The sequence below is a fragment of the Apodemus sylvaticus genome, chromosome 9 (assembly GCF_947179515.1).
Source record: "Apodemus sylvaticus chromosome 9, mApoSyl1.1, whole genome shotgun sequence".
In the NCBI taxonomy this organism is placed as follows: domain Eukaryota; kingdom Metazoa; phylum Chordata; class Mammalia; order Rodentia; family Muridae; genus Apodemus; species Apodemus sylvaticus.
In genome coordinates this window covers 107,412,697-107,419,089 of record NC_067480.1, presented here as the reverse complement: position 1 = coordinate 107,419,089, position 6,393 = coordinate 107,412,697, and the positions used below count along the sequence as shown (strand labels likewise).

At 41.5% G+C, this 6,393-nt stretch overlaps 1 protein-coding gene across 1 annotated transcript in view; it reads left to right on the top strand.

Moving 5' to 3' along the window:
* Tsga10 (testis specific 10) overlaps window positions 1-6,393 on the top strand; it is a 101,903-nt gene that overhangs the window by 73,335 nt on the left and 22,175 nt on the right. The window lies entirely within an intron of this gene.

Genomic DNA, 6,393 nt, shown 5'->3' with positions numbered 1-6,393 from the left:
CTCTCTCTCTCTCTCTCTCACACACACACACACACACACACACACATACACACAGAGCCTTCTATTTTAATATGCCTTAAATGGCTCAATGGTTGGACCACTCCCTCCCACATTTCCACACTGCTAATACCTCCCCGCCACCCCGTCATACTCCTGAGTAATTACTTACTAAAACCTATATGCCATCTTTGTTACCCTAGACCCAGTTGGGGCGGTGGGGGGGCCGAGAGCTGGGACCGCTTATCCCTGGCTCTTACATGATTAGTGTGCTCTGTGTCCTGCAGCCCTCAAGCCTGAATCTCAGTCCTTTTCCAGCACGGCAATTCTTTCTCCCTTGGCCCCCGCCTGCAAATCCTAACGTCCAACCTCTATCTCTCTGCCTAGCCATTGGCTGCTGGCAACTTTATGTACCCATGAGACCCAACTAGGGCAGGGACCCTCAGCGTCCTACATACAGATCCTCAGATTCTCGTGAAATTTAGGGAACCCCAAAAACATAATGCAAGTATTAGATCAAACCACAACACCTCTTAGATAAGTTTTCTCTTAAATTTCTTTTGAATAAACTAATTTTTTTTAAAGTTTTGTGTGCATGAGTGCTTGCCTGGAAGTATGTGTACTTAGGTCCCATGGAGGCCAGAAGAGGGCATCAGATTCTCTGAAACAAATTACAGATGATTATGGACAGCCATGCAGATGCTAGGATCCAAACCCTGGTCCTCTGCAAGAGCAGGAAGTGCACTCAGCCATGGTGCGGTCTCGCCAGCCTCAGGATGACTCTTTTCTTACACTCGTATACATTTTTCTATTTAATTGTTTGTTTGCTTGGCTGGTTTTTAAAGACAGGGTTTTGTTTGTTTGTTTGTTTTAATGTAGCCTTGGCATTTAGGAACTTGCTCTGTAGACCAGGGTAATCTTGAACTCACAGAGATCTGCCTGCCTTTGCCTCTCAAGCGCCGGGATTAAAGGTGTTGTCACCACCACCCAGCTGTATAATTTTCATATTAAGTGGCAGGAGTTCTCTATAATATTCTTGATCACAACCCTTTTAAAGATTTAACCATTAACTTGTCTTTACATTTATTTGCAAGATAAAGAGGTGTTAAATGCAGACACACTTAGAATTATTATGAATCTTTTCCCATATGACTTATGATCTTATGTTTTCTTTAAGTAATTCTTTAGTGTCCTATGATCTGGAAGATATGTTCCTATATTTTCATTTAAACTTATAAAGAGGGTGAGACAGGTAGGAGAAAGGAAGGATAGAGACTCAGGGTTCCCACTAAGGGGAGGGGAAATGCTTATAATAATCCTCAGTATTCTAGGTTAGTACAGCAGTGAATGACTGTTGTTTGATATCAGCAAGTGATATCAAAGGAGATACAACTGTTGATACCCTGGTTTGATCCTTGCATCTATGTGAATGTATTATATTCCACAAATATGATGTAAATTTAATGACCAAAGTTATCCTAAGAATGCACGTAAGTGGGTAAGTGTATGTCTACATCTCCTCTCCTCTGGGGTCTGAGGGAGAGTGATCTCTGCATCCCATCTGTGGGTGGGCCTTCCACTTTGATCAAGTGAAGTTTCTACTTTAACTACCACCAAAGACAAAGTCACTTACTTCTTTGACAAGGACCAAAATTATAACAGGCTCACTTCTAGGACCTATGGGCTCCCCAGTCATAGGTTCTTGTCCAGGTTTTCAGTGTGAGGCATGAGTTTCCTCACATGGGGCGGACCATAAATCTGATGAGAAAACAGTTGGTTATCCCCAACACACTCACACCACTCGGCATCCGTGCTGTAAATCTTGCCACACCACTTGTTGTTATAGCCATTTAGTAATTTGTCAATTTCATTGAATTAATTTAATTATACAGTATATCTTTATAATTATTTTATTTGATAAATCACACTTGCTTGGTTTCATCAAATTGAGAATATCTTTTGCCATATTTATTCAAGTAGTTTTTCTCCCTTGCCTTTTCTCTTAGATCTGGAATTAAAAGTATAAATGTGTGGGTCACTAGATATTATTCCACAGATTATGAAGGCTTTGTATATATTTCCTGTCTTTTCTTCTTTGGATTCTGTTTTTGTATCATTGCTATTTTTGTGTTGCATAAGTATGTTATATAGTAAAAACAGATGAGCACAGTTATGTCTTTATAGAATGCCACAATTAATTGAATAACAATTCATTCACAATTTAAATTGGTTTTATTAGTTTCTGTTTGTCCAGAAACACTAATATTGCCTTATGGCTAGCTGTTGGCAACCACAGGTTCTTTTATACCTTTCTTATTTACTAATGAGTAATTAGTACTGTGCACATTCATGCACATGGGTTATAGAATGTCCACAGAGAGTTTAAAACACTGGGAGTTTAGAAAGGTTGTCCTGAGATGGAAGTAGAGACCTGACACAGGTGCAAGAAGAACTTTTCTGAGCCAGATAAGACACCTTCTGAGCCCACAGGGCCAGAGCTGCTCAGGACAGGATCTGGATGCAGGTCAGGGACAGAGACCGGCGTCCAGGATAGGATCCAGGTACAGGCCAGGGACAGAGAAGGAGTCCTTTGCTAGCTGTTTCCCTGGACAAGACTCATGAGAAGGTACTAACTAGGCAGAGGACCTGCCAGTGTTTGCTCTTGGAGGGCTTCTTCTAATGTCTCAGGTAAGCTTCCATTCGCTTTGATTGATTTTCCCCCCTTGCTTTTTTTGCTAAGATTCTGGAATTGAAAGTGCAAATGTGTGGGTCACTTGACACTATTCCACAGATTATGAAGGCTCTGGATATTTTCCCTTAGGACTCTGGTCTTTCTGATAGAATTTTGTATTTTTTCTAGTGCTATTATTTATTGGCATGATCCTTGAAGCTCATTGGTCAATCAATTTAGCTGAATACTGGTGAGCTCCAGGCTCAGTGAGAACTCATCTTAAAAACAGTAATATGGAAAGCGACTAAGGATACACTTGATGTTGGCCTCTGGCACGTACATACTCGTGCCAGTGTGTGTGTGTGTGTGTGTGTGTGCGCGCGTGCGCGCGCACTCCCCTTCACTATTGGTTCTGCCACAGTGTGTGCTCCTCTTCACTACTGGTTCTATCACAGTGTGTGCTCCCTGTGTTCTGTGCCCCATTCTCCACATCGCCAGTCCCGTTTCCTCTCTTCTAGTATGTTCTCGGCATCTTTGTTATGGTCTTCCACTATGTTTCTTTCTTATGAATTAGAAGTGCTATTCGATTATTTTTCAAATGTGCCTATTTTTCCATGTGTTACTTTTTTTCTTTTCAGATTCCTTCCTTAATGTCTTTGTACTTTCTAGCATATTTTGCTTAGTAGTGTGGATTTCTGGAAGTGAGGTCTCGTTATGTTGCTCTGACCCCACTGCGAGGTATTCACAGACTTTTCTTAGACAGAATTCTCCACTGCATGGAATCCCCTGTGGTACTGTGGGTTTGCTTTTGTAAAGTGACTCTAGGTTATTACTGACAGGACACAAACCTTATGTTAACATTTAGAAGTAGAGATGAGTAAAGTAGCATCCCAAATTAAATTAGAATTAAGTTTATGTTAAGCACAGAAGAAATTGTTTTCCTATCCAGAGATCAGGTCCAGATGTGTGTGTGTGTGTGTGTGTGTGTGCGCGCGCGCGTGTGTGTGTGTGTGTGTGTGTGTGTGTGTGTGTGTGTGTGTGTGTTGAAAGAAGCCATCTAGGAAAGACTAAAACAAGCAAGTAAGTTTCCTGGAGATGTCCCACCATTTGAATGCCTGTGATGGGTGCACTCTGGAGAGGCATGGCCCCAGAGACCTTGTCCCAGGATTGCTTGTTGATGCTAATATGCCTTTCCTGTCACTATTACATAGCTTAGTGATCCCTGGGCATCAGACTACTCTATCAGGCAACATGAATAACATGAAGCAGCAGATAACATGCAGATGACCTTTCATGAATTAATGCTGTTGAGATGAATTAACCACTTTATAGAATTCCTGATTTGGGGTTGGAGAGATGGCTCAGTGGTTAAGAGCACTGACTGTTCTTCCAGAGGTCCTGAGTTCAATTCCCAGAAACCACATGGTGGCTCACAACCATCTGGTAATAGGGTCTGATGCACTCTTCTGGTGTGCCTGAAGACAGCTACAGTTTACTCACATATATAAAATAAATAAATCTGTTTTTTTAAAGAGCATTGATTGCTCAAATAATTTTAGGGAGAAAGTTTAAAGAGATAGTTTTAGTTGTTCGGCTAGAGAGATGTAATAAAGTTAAAGTCAAGAATAGAATGTGCCTACTCCTCTAAGAATAGTAAGTAAAGGCTGCATAATAAGGAATACAATGAGCGTTCATAAATTACACTAAAAAGAGAAATAGGCTTGGGGAAGATTTGTGATCAAGGAAAAACATTCTAGGTCAGGTCCAAGGATGAGGCCACAGGTGTGCACCATGATGAAGCCAGGCCACGGGAAACTGTGGCTGTGAACTTACAATGAGCTTACAGAGTGAAGCACTGCTTTGAACTTCTATCAGCATCCTTCTGTGACTCCCCCTCTGTGGAACATTTTATCTATGTGTAATTTTATAAAGAACTTTTGTCACAAGGTATAAAAAGGCTGAGAGAAAAAATAAAGGGTGGCTGTTGGGACTGTGTTCCATGCATCAAATGTATATATGTCTGTCTGTCTATATGTTTGTACACTTAAGAGAGTTCAGAGCTTCTCTCTGGGCATTCTTGCAGCTCCAGATAATTACGTTTTGTTCTGTCAGTAGTGCTGACCTGTAAATTGTCCACCACTGTCAGCAGGGGGTGGGAGGCCAATTAGCTGCTATCAGCAAGACCCCAATCACTAACACCATACCCCTCACTACCTGCCTTAGTTTACCCTGTGCTGTCAAAGCTGGTCTGTGATAGTATGTGTGTGTGTGAGTGTGCATGTGCATGTGAGTGAGTGTGTGTGTGTGTGTGTGTGTGAGTGTGCATGTGCATGTGAGTGAGTGTGTGTGTGTGTGTGTGTGTGTGTGTGTAGTTTACTTAAATCCAGCTAAACACAGTTTTTCTTGTTTGCTAGGCAAGGTGCTGCATTCCTGGGCTGCAAAACCTAAACTCTACCTTGCTTTGTTCCTTTTGGGGAAAGGAGAATTCCTTTCTTCTCTGTAAGCTCAGATGTGAAATTAATAAAATTGTTTTATTGCGGGGAAGCAGAGGCAGAAGGAACTCTCTGATTTCAAGGCCAGCCTGGTCTATGTCTGATCTACATAGTGAGTTCCAAGCCAGCCTGGGGTACATAGTGAGACTCCGTGTCAGAACAAAATATTTTGTTGCTCAGTTTTATCTTGAGAGGTTTTTCCTAGCTTAGCCAATCATCTTAGTAGAGTCTACAACTCCAAAGTGAACTTTCAAAACACAAGAAGCCTGATCACCTCACCTCACCATTGAGAGCATAGCTTACTAAACCCCACCTGACTCTCAGCATCTCCAGTTACTTTCCTGTGACCACTAAGGTCCACTCACACCAGCCTTTTTCCAGTTCTTGGAGTGCATTATTCTTGCACCCAACAGAGCTGAGGCGCTTTGCATTTTTCCAGCTTGAAATGCCTGTCTCTGCTATTTATCTGCCTACTGTTCAGTTTACTTGGAGAAGCGTTGCCTACTTTTTCTAGAAATATGTTCTTAATGCATTTATACAGCTATCAGTAGCATTTGATTGATACCGTACTCCCTCAGTAGTAGAAGTTTGTGAGACCAGAGGTAATTTTGTTTCCCACTGAATTTGTCTCTAGGCACAGTGACTATAGCATACAAAGTCTTCTGTAAAGATGTGATGGGTGAGTGCATAGATGGACATAGACAGGTGATGTGAAAAGTGAGTAGGACTGGCTACAGAAGGAAGGGAGCTCAAGGGAGTGAGTCGGACATTAACTTATGCTCAAAACACATGTTCCAGGAACAGCTTTTGGTGTTTTATTCGTGCAAATGCACGTGGAAAGCACATAGCCATTGGCTCCCATGTCTGTTATCTTGATGTTGTAGCAAACAAATACTTCTCCGTATGTGGCGCTGCACTTAGGTGAGCAGCACCCTAGGAGAAAAGGGTGTGGAGAGTGGAATGATTTTGAATATTTGAAATTATTTTTGTAACTTGAATCTCACATTATGGTTTTAAAAGAATGCTTTTCCCCATAACTGGTTGTGCTTAATTTGTACTTGCTCAGAAGCATTTTCTCTCAAAAGTATTAGTGTTAGAAAATTATCAGTCCTCATTGTATGATAGTACGACTGATATAAACCTGTCAGTCAAAAATTGAAAAAGAATTCTCTGAGTGAGGCAGTGGCTAGCATCTTTTATTTTTTTGGCAGCAGCAGCATTGGCATTGTAGAC